The 14,783-nt window shown below is 38.0% G+C and overlaps 1 pseudogene; it reads left to right on the top strand.

The window, feature by feature from the left end:
• The first annotated feature begins 287 nt into the window (after nt 1-287).
• LOC104753576 (putative F-box protein At1g65770) lies at nt 288-9,754 on the top strand (annotated as a pseudogene).
• The last annotated feature ends 5,029 nt before the right edge of the window (nt 9,755-14,783 follow it).

Genomic DNA, 14,783 nt, shown 5'->3' with positions numbered 1-14,783 from the left:
CCTCATGTAAATCAAGTCAATTTTCTAATAAAAAAATATCTTATACATTAATGCTACAAATTTCCAGTCATACAATACTTTCCACACCAAATAAAAATTGATAACTATGAGAAGCTAAAAGTGATAAAATATCCAATGGAATAAGAAATGAGTGAAACATATATATCTAAAAATCTCCATCAACTTGGTAGGATCAGGTTTCTTTATACAGTAGAAATGTTCCCAATATATTAATATTGACTAATTGCAAACAAACCAAAATAACGAAACAAAAGAACAACAGAGAAATGGCAGATTGGTCTACAAGGAGCTCTTGTTCTTGATCGCTGTTCGATTGTTCTCCGTGGTCGAACTCAAGCGCTTCCGAAGCATATGCAAATCTTGGCGCTCGTCCGTTCCCGGCAACTACGCTCACTTCCCGAACCAAACAATGGTTCAGCCTTGTCAAGAGATATATCTCACGTGCAGCCTTTTTCCGTGTCACCCTCTCCTCATCCCCGAGCCAAGGATGGCTTATCAAATCCGACGCTGACATCAACTCCGGGAAACTCCGTGTAACGACCCGGTTTCAGAATTAAACCGTGAGGCCCAAACCGAGCCCATTAGTGAGTCAAGCCCCAACCAAACCCTATTCTCTCCGCTTGTGAATAAAAAGAGGGCACAAACTTCGAGACAAGTCACAGAAACCCTTGGCCGTCACGTTCCACGGTAAGCCTCCGCTTAACTCGAGTCTTAAGTTTTGTATCGTTTTGGGAACAGCCCTAACTCGACCCTTGTTGCGAACCCTTGTAGTACCACTAGAGACACCGGAGATTGTCACCGCGCTCAGCCTGTGCCGCCGTGTGAAACGTCTTCACCGGAGAGGTAAGATCCGTGAACCAAACCTGAGAACTATGTTGTGTTTTCATAGATTGTTGGAACCAATCTAATCACCAAGCTTGAACCACCGCAGTTGCCGAGTCCTCCACTTCGCCGTTCAGTTTGTCAAGTAAAGCCGTCGAGAAAGGTGCAGAAAGAGGTAATGACGAAGCTTTACGTCTCGTTGTCGTTGTCATGTTGTTCGTTTATAGCTAAACCAATACTTAACCAACTAAACCAGAAAATTATGGAACGTACGTGCATGAGTTGTTTGTGGTATCTTGCATGGTTAATTACGTACGTTATCGATGACGTTGGACAATTTAATATTGGTGCATCGTGTATTGTGGCTGGTTTAGGAATCGGTAATAAACGGGGAGCATGTGGTCGTACGTGGATTAAATTGTGGTGATGTAAATTATTAGATCGTCAGTTTGATTTAATTATTAAACTACGTCTAACTAATTTATTTGTGAAGTACCAGCACAATTAAGTCAGTTTCGGTTATTAGGTTAAATCAGTGATTAATATTGGAATGTAATCATTGAACGGGCAATCTGAAAATACTGCAGATTGAGATCGTTATTGGATTGGACTTCTGTTGTTGCTGGTCTTTACCCGAGAATCAACCCAATTTGTTAAGGTAAGGACTAGTTAGTGTCTTTTTCATATGCCGATACGTTTAGATAGTTACTTACTTTAAGGTTAAGCCAAGTATACCTATGGATTATATATAAATAATCTTAGTTGGTTGTTGAGTGCATAATAATAATATATTTACTAAATAAAAGGTAAGGAAAAAGAATTAGTAATAGGATTTGAGAATTGAAAGAAAGATATTTAAAATGGATTGCGTGGTGTGTGAAATGCATGTTTGTGTGATAAAATAAATTGTTTGAGTGTGAGTAGAAAATGTGCCAAGAAGCACGAAGAAGCGGGAGAACCGCAGAGAGTCCTACAAGGATTTTTCCTTGTAGTTGTGTGGTGGTCTACGGGCGCGGAATGCGGTAGATCAAGATTGGCTGACGAGCCCACGCGTGGTTGTGCATGGAAGAAGTGCGAAAGCATGAGGAATCCGGATACGCAAGTGGAAATGTGCAGGAAGAAGTGCGAAAGCATGAGGAATCCGGTAATGCACAGCGATGGTTATGGGACATAGTCTCATTTGTGTGATGTGTGTGTGTCGTTGACACGTGATTGATTGCTTGTCTTAGGTTTAGACTTTGTGACAGTCTAAGCATGTTTGTGTATGAAGACTTCGTGAGCCCTATGGCTTGCCCTCGCTGAGTAATCTTAGATTACTCACCCCTCTCTTCCTCTTGCAGGTAACCATGAGGAGTATTTGATAGAGTTGGCGTCGGTGTTAGGAGCTGGAGATTATTATTTTATTTTCTATTGTTGGATTTATCGAACCAGTTGTTGGTTTCGGTTTAACGTTTAAAGGATGGTTTAAAAGACATTTAAGTTGAATTAATGGGTTTTTCGGTTATTTTCGGTTAAGTATGGTTTACTTGTGGTATAAGTTAACATGTGACATGCCATGAAAATTGGGTGTTACAATTTTAGTATCAGAGCATTAGGTTATGTCAAACCGGTTTTGCCCTGGAAAGGCAGTCCTGCGGAAGAAGGCTGATTCGTTTGTTGTTTATGTATTCAGATGCCGCCTAAAAGTGGAAGGGAAACCACAGCTAGAGTGCAGCCAAGAGTGAGGGCCAAGAGCCCAGTGCGTGATGAACAGCCGGAAGTCGTGCATGCTGATGTAGCTCGAGCAGGAGAGGCTAACGAGATGGCTATGTTTGAGCAATTTCGTCGGTTCCAGGAATTCATGCAAAGGGAGCCAAATTTGAGAGGGGCACAAGGGGTGGTTCCACCGCAGCAGGATGCCCCACATCAGGATGCACCAGAAAGGGTAGTCCCGCCTCAGCACCCAGCACCGCCTCCACCCCCGCCTCCGCCTGTCCAACTGAAGGGTCCGTCACATTGGGAGGCTATGAGAAATTTGAAGGACATGGGCATGGAGCCTTTTGGTGGAAAGTCTAATCCAATTGATGTTGACAACTGGAGGAAGAGATTGGAGAGAAATTTGGATAATGGTAGGTGTCCGCATGACTATCGCAGGGACTTGACAGTGCAGTATCTGAAGGATGAGGCATTGGTATGGTGGGAGAAGGTGGTAGACCAGACACATGGGCGATATGTGCTTACTTGGGAGGATTTCAAGACTGAATTCTCAATGAAGTATTTTCCCAGAGAAGCTATGGATCTTATGGAGGAGGAGTTTATGGAACTTCGTCAGGGCTCCATGACTGTGAGGGAGTATGACCGGGAGTTTGATCGATTGAGCAGGTTTGATGGCGATTCATGAATGAGGATGAGTTGATTCGCAGGTTTCTGAGGGGTTTGAGGATTGAACTCAAGAATCGATGTGAGATGTATGACTACCGCGGTAAGATTGAACTGGTGGAGAAAGCCGCTAATTTGGAGGTTGGGTTGGAAAAGGAGATGAGTCATAACAAGGCAGCACAAGCGAGACTTGCAAAGGGTTCTAGCTCTAATAAGAGGACTTGGGATACAACAACTGTGAGAACTCCATTAATGTGTTTCGGGTGCAACCAGCCGGGTCATATGCAAAAGGATTATCCTCAACCTAGGATCATCAGGAGTTGTTACGAATGCGGTCAGGAAGGACACATTTCAAAATTTTGCCCACGAAAAGTTGGGAGACAGCAGGTCGACAATCGTCCTAGAGAGCAGTTGCCGCCACCTCCAAAACGTCAAAATGTTGGACCTCGTGTGATGATGGCTGAGACCGAGGAGGATGAGGACAATGAGCCGATCGCTGGTAAGTAAATGTCAAACATATCAAGTGCTATTTTTGCTTCTCTATAATTGGTGAAATTCAAAAAAATTATTGCTCGTGAATTGTTTGCTTAGAATTAGAATAACCTTGTAGGATCTGTTTTCGTGGGAGGCTGGAATGCTTACACCCTATTTGATACCAGAGCCACCCTCAGCTGTGTTAAGCCGGGAGTTACTCAGAATTGGAACTTTGATGGTAAATTTATTGCGAAGGACAAGAAGATTGGTACCGTGAATCTTACTGAAATGGAGGTCAATCATTATGATGTGATTCTCGGAATGAATTGGTTAAAGAAGCACCAAGCTGTATTGGATTGCCACAGAGCTCGTGTGCATTTCTCGAGACCTGAGGGGAAGATAACTTTTCAAGGCGTGAAAATGGGTGAAGGGGTTTCCATCATATCCATGATGCAAGCTGAGGAGCTGATAGAGAAAGGAAACGATGCTTTTCTAGCTACGATTTCTGTAGTGGAAGAGGAGATGGAACTCGGAGTTGATAATATACCTATAGTGGCAGAGTATGCAGACGTCTTTGAGTCTTTAAAGGGACCACCACCAAGCAGAGGAGATGCCTTCACTATCGAATTAGAGCCTGGCACGACACCTGTATCGCGAGCACCTTACCGTCTAGCACTTGCAGAAATTGCAGAATTGAAAATTCAGTTGGAGGACCTTACAGATAAAGGATTCATTCGGCCGAGTAGTTCACCGTGGGGAGCACCAGTCCTATTTGTGAAAAAAAAGGATGGTAGCTTCAGACTTTGCATTGATTACCGGGGATTGAATAAGGTTACCATCAAGAATAAGTACCCGTTGCCTTGAATTGATGAGTTGTTGGATCAGCTGCAGGGAGCTTCGTGGTTCTCAAAGATTGACTTAGCCTAGGGATACCATCAGATTTCAATAGCAGAGGAAGACATAAGGAAAACGGCCTTTCGGACGAGATATGGACACTATGAATTTGTAGTAATGCCGTTTGGGTTGACTAATGCACCAGCCGCGTTCATGAAGATGATGAATAATGTTTTTCGGGAGTACTTGGATAAGTGCGTGATAGTATTCATTGATGACATTTTAATCTACTCTAAGTGTCGTAAGGAACAAGAGGAACATCTGCGGATAGTGTTGAACAAACTGCGAGAACAACGATTGTATGGGAAGTTGAGTAAGTGCAGCTTTTGGCAAAGAAAGATTGGGTTTTTGGGGCATGTTGTTTCAGAAGCTGGAGTGTCTATGGATCCAGAGAAAATATCCTCGATCAGTGGTTGGCCAACGCCTAAGAGTGCTACTGAGGTCCGTAGTTTCCTTGGCTTGGCAGGGTATTATCGAAAATAAAGATTTGCTAGCACAGCTAAGCCTATGACTCGACTCACAGGAAAGGACGTGAAGTTTGAGTGGACAGAGGAGTGTGAAAACAGCTTTCAAAAATTGAAGAGGCAATTGACGGAAACACCAATACTTATACTACCAAAACCAGGGGTACCGTATGTGGTGTATACTGACGCGTCAGGAACAGGATTAGGCTGCGTGTTGATGCAAGACAAAAAGGTCATCGCTTATGCATCTAGACAGCTTAGACCACATGAGGTTAACTACCTTACGCATGATTTGGAGTTGGCAGGAGTTGTATTCGCTTTAAAGATTTGACGGTCATACTTGTATGGGGAAAAAGTTCAAGTGTTTACGGACCACAAAAGTTTGAAATACATATTCACTCAATCAGACCTCAACCTCAGGCAAAGGAGATGGGTAGAGTTGCTAGCAGATTACAACTTGGACATTGCCTATCATCCTGGAAAGGCCAATTTGGTAGCTGACGCCTTGAGCAGACGCAGAACTGATGTCTCGAGAGAAAAAGAGATACAGGAGCTGGAAGATACTTTGTGTGCGCTGAGTATTTGTGCAACATCGGCTGGGGAAGACGTTGTTGGTTTAGAAGTTGTGAATCAAGCTGACCTACTATGGAGAATCCAGGAAGCACAAAAACTTGATGCAGACTTGAAAAGGCTATGGACAACAATGTGGAGGGATTCCACACCGCAGAGAATGGGATGTGCATGTATAAGAACCGAGTTAGGGTGCCAAATGATAAAGGTTTAAAGGATGAGATTTTGGCACAGGCTCATAGTTCGCGATTAGCAGTTCACCCGGGGTCAACTAAGATGTACCACAACCTGAAGCGGTATTTCAATTAGGGTAATATGAAGCGTGATGTCGCTGCATGGGTATCTAAGTGTCAGACATGTCAACAAGTAAAAGTGGAGCACCAGGTCCCGTGTGAGTTACTTCAAAATTTACCGCTACCTGAGTGGAAATGGGATATAATAACAATGGATATTTTCACTTGGTTACCAACATGCACTGGCGGTAAGAATGCCATTTGGGTGATCGTGGATCGACTAACCAATACTGCTCATTTTTTACCCATTAAGAAAATCGATGGTGCGGATGTTTTAGCGCAGTTGTATCTAGACGAGATCGTTAGAAAGCATGGGGTGCCGGCTAGCATCGTGTCAGATCGAGATCCAAAGTTTACATCTATTTTCTGGCAGGCTTTTCAGAAGGCTTTGGGAACAAAGGTACGCCTCAGCACAGCGTATCATCCTTAGACGGACGGACAGTCTGAGAGGACAATTCAGACGCTTGACTGGGAGGGAAACTGGCTTAATTATTTACCATTGGTGGAATTTGCTTATAACAATAGCTATCACTCCAGCATAGGGATGCCACCGTACGAGGCTTTATATGGTAGGCCATGTCGTACCCAACTTTGTTGGACGGAAGTCGGGGAACGTAAGGACCTAGAACCACATATGGTCACAGAGACTATAGAGCAAGTGGAACTGCTCCGGGACAGTCTTAAGGAAGCCCATGACAGGCAAAAGAGTTATGCAGACAAACGTCGGAAAGAGTTAGAATTTTCAGTCGGTGAAGCAGTGTACTTAAAAATGAGAATATTCAGAGGAGCGCATAAAAACCGGAAGTTGAAGAAGCTTAAGCCAAGATATATGGGACCATATGTGATTACAAAAAGATTGGGGCTGTAGCTTACCGTTTGGCGCTACCGCAGGAGTTTCCTAATTTCCACGATGTTTTTCACGTCTTAGTTTTGCGGAAAGTGGTCAGAGAACCAAAATTGGTATTACCTAATCCGCCAGCAGATTTAAACCGGAATTTAACTGCATTAAGTAGATCTGTGGAAATTTTAGATCGTCAGGAAACGGAAAATCAAGGGAAGGTAATAAAGTCGGTCAAGGTATGTTGGGAAAGAGACGGAATCCGACAAGATACTTGGGAATCAGAAAAGCAAATGCGGTTGGACTATCCAGGACTTTTTATAGACAAAAGTGATAAGCGAGATGACGGATCGAATTCGGGGACGAATTCCCTTGTAGTAGGGGAGAATTGTAACGATCCGGTTTCAGAATTAAACCGTGAGGCCCAAACCGAGCCCATTAGTGAGTAAGGCCCGAACCAAACCCTATTCTCTCCGCGTGTGAAAAAAAAGAGGGCACAAACTTCGAGACAAGTCACAGAAACCCTTGGCCGTCACGTTCCACGGTAAGCCTCCGCTTAACTCGAGTCTTAAGTTTTGTATCGTTTTGGGAACAGCCCTAACTCGACCCTTGTTGCGAACCCTTGTAGTACCACTAGAGACACCGGAGATTGTCACCGCGCTCAGCCTGTGCCGCCGTGTGAAACGTCTTCACCGGAGAGGTAAGATCCGTGAACCAAACCTGAGAACTATGTTGTGTTTTCATAGATTGTTGGAACCAATCTAATCACCAAGCTTGAACCACCGCAGTTGCCGAGTCCTCCACTTCGCCGTTCAGTTCGTCAAGTAAAGCCGTCGAGAATGGTTGCAGAAAGAGGTAACGACGAAGCTTTACGTCTCGTTGTCGTTGTCATGTTGTTCGTTTATAGCTAAACCAATACTTAACCAACTAAACCAGAAAAATATGGAACGTACGTGCATGAGTTGTTTGTGGTGTCATGCATGGTTAATTACGTACGTTATCGATGACGTTGGACAATTTAATATTGGTGCATCGTGTATTGTGGCTGGTTTAGGAATCGGTTAAACGGGGAGCATGTGGTCGTACGTGGATTAAATTGTGGTGATGTAAATTATTAGATCGTTAGTTTGATTTAATTATTAAACTACGTCTAACTAATTTATTTGTGAAGTACCAGCACAATTAAGTCAGTTTCGGTTATTAGGTTAAATCAGTGATTAATATTGGAATGTAATCATTGACCGGGCAATCTGAAAATACTGCAGATTGAGATCGTTGTTGGATTGGACTTCTGTTGTTGCTGGTCTTTACCCGAGAATCAACCCAATTTGCTAAGGTGAGGACTAGTTAGTGTCTTTTTCATATGCCGATACGTTTAGATAGTTACTTAGTTTAAGGTTAAGCCAAGTATATCTATGGATTATATATAAATAATCTTAGTTGACTGTTGAGTGTATAATAATAATATAATAATAATATATTTACTAAATAAAAGGTAAGGAAAAAGAATTAGTAATAGGATTTGAGAATTAAAAGAAAGATATTTAAAACGGATTGTGTGGTGTGTGAAATGCATGTTTGTGTGATAAAATAAATTGTTTGAGTGTGAGAAGAAAATTTGCCAAGACGCACGAAGAAGCGGGAGAACCGCAGAGAGTCCTACAAGGATTTTTTCTTGTAGTTGTGAGGTGGTCTACAGGCGCGGAATGCGGGTAGATCAAGATTGGCTGACGAGCCAACGCGTGGTTGTGCGTGGAAGAAGTGCGAAAGCATGAGGAATCCGGATACGCAAGTGGAAATGTGCAGGAAGAAATGCGAAAGCATGAGAAATCCGGTAATGCACGGCGATGGTTATGGGACGTAGTCTCATTTGTGTGATGTGTGAGTCGTTGACACGTGATTGATTGCTTGTCTTAGGTTAGACTTTGTGACAGTCTAAGCATGTTTGTGTATGAAGACTTCGTGAGCCCTAAGGCTTGCCCTCGCTGAGTAATCTTAGATTACTCACCCCTCTCTTCCTCTTGCAGGTAACCATGAGGAGTATTTGATAGAGTTGGCGTCGGTGTTAGGAGCTAGAGATTATTCTTTTATTTTCTATTGTTGGATTTATCGAACCGGTTGTTGGTTTCGGTTTAACGTTTAAAGGATGGTTTGAAAGACGTTTAAGTTGAATTAATGGGTTTTTCGGTTATTTTCGGTTAAGTATGGTTTACTTGTGGTATAAGTTAACCTGTGACATGCCATGAAAATTGGGTGTTACACTCCGTCTCCTCGAACCACTCTCTCGCCGTCCGATGATACATTCGCTCACGAGTGTAGATCTTTCGGAGTTCACTATGTCAGAGATTCAAGAATCCTTTGCGCTTCAGAAGAGAGCATTCATAAGAGTGGTGCTTGTCACATTTAATAAAGGAGAAGGTCATCTGAATCGGATTTTTGGACTCAGCCAGTACGGGGAGATCAAGCAGTGGGACAGAAATAAGTGGAGAGTACTCAGAAAGATGGCTGATCATAAATTCGCTGACATTATAGTTCACAAAGGACTAATGTATGCCTTGGATACTCAAGGCATTGTGTGGTGGATTAATTCTCGTCTTGAAATATGTATGTACGGACCTCCAGTTGATGATAACATCACATACAGCGAGGCCGGAGACAAGAGCTTTGTGGAATGCTGCGGTGAGCTTTACATTGTCGACCGAATTTGTAACAGACAAGCTGGCGTCTATTTTCCCAATGCTGAAACAGTCGGTTTCAAAGTTTATAAGTTTGATGAGGAGCTAGGACAAATGATGGAGGTTAAGTCTTTGGGAGACAATGCATTTGTGCTGGCTACCGACACTGGTTTCTCGGTTTTGGCTCATGAGTATTACGGATGTCTTCAGAACTCTATTTACTTCAAAGACGGCGAGAAAGAGCTTAATGTGTTCAAGCTAGACAATGGTATTGGAAGTAGCATCACAACAATGTCCCAGTTTTCTCAGAGTTGTTTTCAAATGTTTTTTCCTAGCTTTCTCTGAATCTTGTCAAAGCTACTTTCTTTATATTAAGAGTATCAATCATCTTTAATAAAATCTTTACCTTTCATCTTCATTATCGGAACGAAATTTATCTATGTATCAAATGGTGTTGGATATATTGTTGGATTTACTTCAATCTAGTAGGATTTGTTTTGTCGAACCTGCCTAATTTTTTTGCGGAATCTTACACATTTGTTTTGTACCTTACATATGTTGATTCTAAGACAATTTTTATTTTATTGTACAGTAGCATATATAATAACATAACATTGAATACTACTTCACTTAATGATAAAATTTAGGTTAATATATACATAGATAAAGTTCAAATGTTTTTCTTGACATTGTACTTTATAAGATAGTTGTAGTTTATATACGTTATCTACTCCCTTATAATTTTATTGTAATTACAGTAGCAAACGATAGCTCACTCATCTACTCCCTTAGAAGCAGAAACCAAATCACTATTAGCATCTCTTCAACAAGTTTGGATACATACATGGTTTCAAATCGGTGTGTATTTTACGCGATTGTAAAATTCTTATCAATATCATATATAAAAGGCTCCTCAAGAAACAATGTACTAAGAGCTCCTCAAGAAACAATGTACTAAGGCCTTGTCCAATGGTGGAAACGAAGATGATTTCTCAAAAAAAATCTTCTATATAATTTTGTAGACTATATAATTTTAATAAGTTGGTTACAAATAGGTTATAGATTAAGTTTTATATCATTTGTATAGTCTGGATTTATTGTTTCCAAAAATATTAAAGAGAATATTCTAAAAAATCATTTGATATCATCTAACTTCACATATTAATTTGTTAATTATCATTATACTTCACCTCTCATTTTTATATATGATCTAATTTTGTGAAACAAATAAATTATCATATCATTTATTATAATTAAAAAATACCATAAGTTGAATTTTCAAAAACAAATATAAATAATTCAATCTATAAAATATTCAAGTTTTATTAATATTATTCTTTAAAAATAATATCTATTGAATTAAAAAAATTACTAAGTAATGGGTCAAAATTTGAATATTGTTGAATTTTATAATTTTATAATATAAAAAAAAAAATTTATTTTGAAATATTTCTAAATTATTGAAACTTGATATGAAAGTTAGAAACTATTGTAACATCCGTGTTTAATTGATTTTTGGCTTAATTAAATCCTGGTTTAATCAAATTAAACCAAAAACCTTAATTTTCGTCAAAGTCACGCCTCCTCTCTCTTCTTTTGTGCTTTTGTCGACATTGTCATCAGAGGGAGGGAGAGATTGAGAGATAACTCTTGGTTATTTGGTGTAAAGGAGAAGGAGAAGGAGATCAACCTTTTTTCTTAGAGTAAAGAGAGAAACAGAACTGTCAGGATTTAGGAGAAGGAGGATCCGAAGGGTCAAATCGTTTCAAAAATATTGATTTTTGGTAGGGTTGTAGCTAAGAGATTTTAGTACACTCTCCTTTTTACATAAGTGAATTTGTGTTAATATACTAGGAGATATTGGCAGTTTAGTAGGGCGTTTCGTCTCAGTCGCGGATTGAGACCAACAGTTGTTTCGTCTGAGATCTGATCGTTCTGAAATTTTGTGTGAAGCTTCTGGACGTGTCGACCTTGCATTTCACCAGAGGGATTAGAAAGTTAACGGTTCATTTTGATTTCGAGGTTTCACTTATGAGGTTGTTCTTTTCTAAATTTTCTGGCAGTTTATTTTCAATGTTTGTTTGTTGTTGTGATTGATTGTAGGAGCGAGTTTGGTTGTTCTTGGATATTAGAGAGCTTCTCTTTTGGTTGTAGTTATTTTCGTGAATCACTTGTTAAGGTGAGTGAGTGACCATGAGCTTATCTAAGCAATTGGGTTGTATGACTTGTTTTGTGTGATGATGTGTAGGTGTGGTGAAAGTGTTATCGGTTGTTCTGTTAATGGTTGGTTTGTTATATTTTATTTGTAGTTGTACTCTTGATTTGCTTGTGTGCATAGCTCGTAGATGGGAGATCACCTCACTGGGTATTTCTGGTAATACTCACGCATCTCATTGTGTTTGTGGTGCAGGTAGAGGCAAAGTGCGACCTTGTGATCATGGCAATGAAGAGGAGGATATTCTAGGGACTTAGTTGTTATGTTTTGGTTTATGCTAGATTGCTAGAATTGGAAAGTTGGTGTTAGGACCATGGTTTAAGTTGCTAGTTTTTGGTCTATGATTATGGTTAACTATTGGTTTATTATTATTATTTATTATTTATTAATTAAAAAAATGGGTCGGGTCATTTCATTTTCTCATAATTTTTGACATATAATTTATTTACTTCTACAATAGAAGATTTGTTCATAGTAAATAAATTAAAAAGCTACTTATTATTATTCAATTTTGCATAAATATATAGTAATACAATATAGTTAACCAGTTGTAATGTACTTATTTAGGGTAATTACTATTTAGAAATACATTTGCTTCTTTTTTTTTTTGTTTTTTAAAACTGATTTTTTATAATTTAAACAACAAATATAATCCATGAAAGTAACCGCTATCTATATATTAATTAACTTTAGATTATAGTATTATATTTATAGGTGTTAATTTCACATATCGTATATATTAATTAACTTTAGATATGTGAAATGGTAGGTGTTAATTTCACATATCGTATATATTAATTAACATCAAGAAATGCGTATTTCCATTTTTTAGAAATAATAATTTTCTGTATATTTTCCCGAATCCCTTTTCTATTTTATGAGAAAATTTATTCCAATGAGCTCATTGTTTTTTAAAAATTTCTTGCTTCGCACTCTCTTGTAAGACGTTCTATCGTTCGACGATCAGAATGCTTTCTGTTTAGTTGATCTAGATTTAGACTAAACAGAAATAGACTTAAGAAAACATTCTTCAACTCGACACACGCTGGAATCCACCACATCCACCATGTGGTCCTAATCTTTTGCTCAACAATCTTTTCAATCTTTCCTTTCTTCATCATGGTTTTTTTAGCTCTTCAGAAACATCTGCTTCATTTTCAGCTACAACATGTATTTTTTGCATGAGATTGGTACCATCAGCAGCCTTCTGATCAAGATCTATAATCTCTAGGTAGACAATTCCCTTGCTTTTCTTTTGATTTGTCGATGACTGATTTGATCCGTCACTTGTCACTTGAATCTTCCTTTCGTTTAGATGAAGGAGTAGACACCAAATTCATTGTGCTGTCTGATTTCTCAGAACTATTAGTAAGCATTAAAACCTGAATCAGATTAAATATAACGATTGTTCCTCTATTCCTACAGTATCGTATATGATAGGTGTTAATTTCACATATGGTATATATTAATTAACTTTAGATTATAGTATATATATTTATATCAATGAATGTGACTACAAGAGTTTGTTACAAATAGTAATTTTTTTTAATTATATTGATAACACCTATCATTTCTTTTATCCTCGTATCCTGAACTACATAGACGGTCAGCCATGATAGACCAGTTACATCTATAACAATTGCCTTGATCTCTATCAAATGTATATACATCAAACCATTTAACCTGGTTTTTCCAAGAAAACTTGCAGGTAAACTTTGTCGTCCCAAACCAGCTTGGTATAAACTTCCATAGAAATACGCGTCTTGGTCCCACTCTACCGACTAGAACATCACTTTTAGATGTACAATTTAGTGTCAAGTATGTTTGCGGGCTGATATTGTTGGTAAGTGTAACAACAGTTTTAGCAAAGGGATTATATCCATGACAAGGACTAATGACATAAGAAAAGAATATAGAGAGAACGACGAGTGTTTTGGATGAGTTTTTCATATTCTTTTGTTATTAGACGTGTTGTGTTTGTTTTAGATTCATATGGTTAGTCTACTAACTTATTTATAGCGTTGATTTTGATTGATGATCTAGAAATTGAGAATCGTTGCAAAGAGATACATTTATTTAATTAAGGGGTTACATTGCGCTAAAAAAAACGTTCAATAATATTCATTATGAGTTTTTGTTATTGCATATTTAGAAAATCTCTTATATCTATTGGCTTATATTCCTCTATAGGCTTTTTATTTTTTCAAAAACATTTGAATTTAATTTTATTGAGTAACTCCATAACAACCCGAAATAAAATAATTATTTAAATAATTTTATTGTAATTTCTGTTTACAAAATCTAATATAATTACTGGTAGAATTATTAGTTGAGATCTAAACATCATTTGTGTAATATATATTTTTAAATTTTATTTAAATATGTAATATTCTTGTATAATAATAAGGATTTAACCAGTGTAAATTATTGTAATGTCAATTTTATTTTGTCTCACTATTTGAAGTAAGAGTTCTTAAAATTTATTTTAAAGATTTTATGAAAATGTAATCAAGAGATAAAAATCATAAGTAGAAAGATATTCCTATAAATATATAACAGAGGAGATTTTTTAAATATATACTAGATCGGACCCGCCCGTACGTGCGAAATTAATTTCAAAAACTAAGCTTACTATCATGTATGTAATATATTATATACGTGAGAGGTAATACTTGTAAACATATTTTTTTAGGAATCAACATTCATAATCCAAACTTGTACCACTGTAGTAATAGATTTGTTTTAAATTAGTTTATACAAAAATAATAATTAGATTCGTTTATGTTATATCATGTTTTCTCATTCATAACTGTGGTTTAAATAATAACTAGTGACTGACCCGCATATACGTGCAGAGTTAATTTTAAAAGTTGAATTTATTATCCTTTATGCATTATATTACATATTTTTGTAAATGTATTTTTTAATAATTTTATTAAATTTATATTCAGAATTCGTATCAATTAAGTAAATAACACTACATGAAAAAAAAAACAAATAGTAACAGAAAGGTCGGGACAGAAAACCCATTTCATCCCACATATGAAATATTTTTTCATCTTGTAACTGTGGTTTTAATACCTATTTGAGAATATATATTTTAGTCCAACAAATAAAAAAAAATATGTAGGAGATTTGGATCTGCACGTCGTTTAGTTT

Source organism: Camelina sativa, chromosome 16 (assembly GCF_030686135.1).
Source record: "Camelina sativa cultivar CO46 ecotype springtype chromosome 16, ASM3068613v1".
NCBI lineage: Eukaryota > Viridiplantae > Streptophyta > Magnoliopsida > Brassicales > Brassicaceae > Camelina > Camelina sativa.
This window is presented reverse-complemented; position numbering and strand designations above follow the sequence as displayed.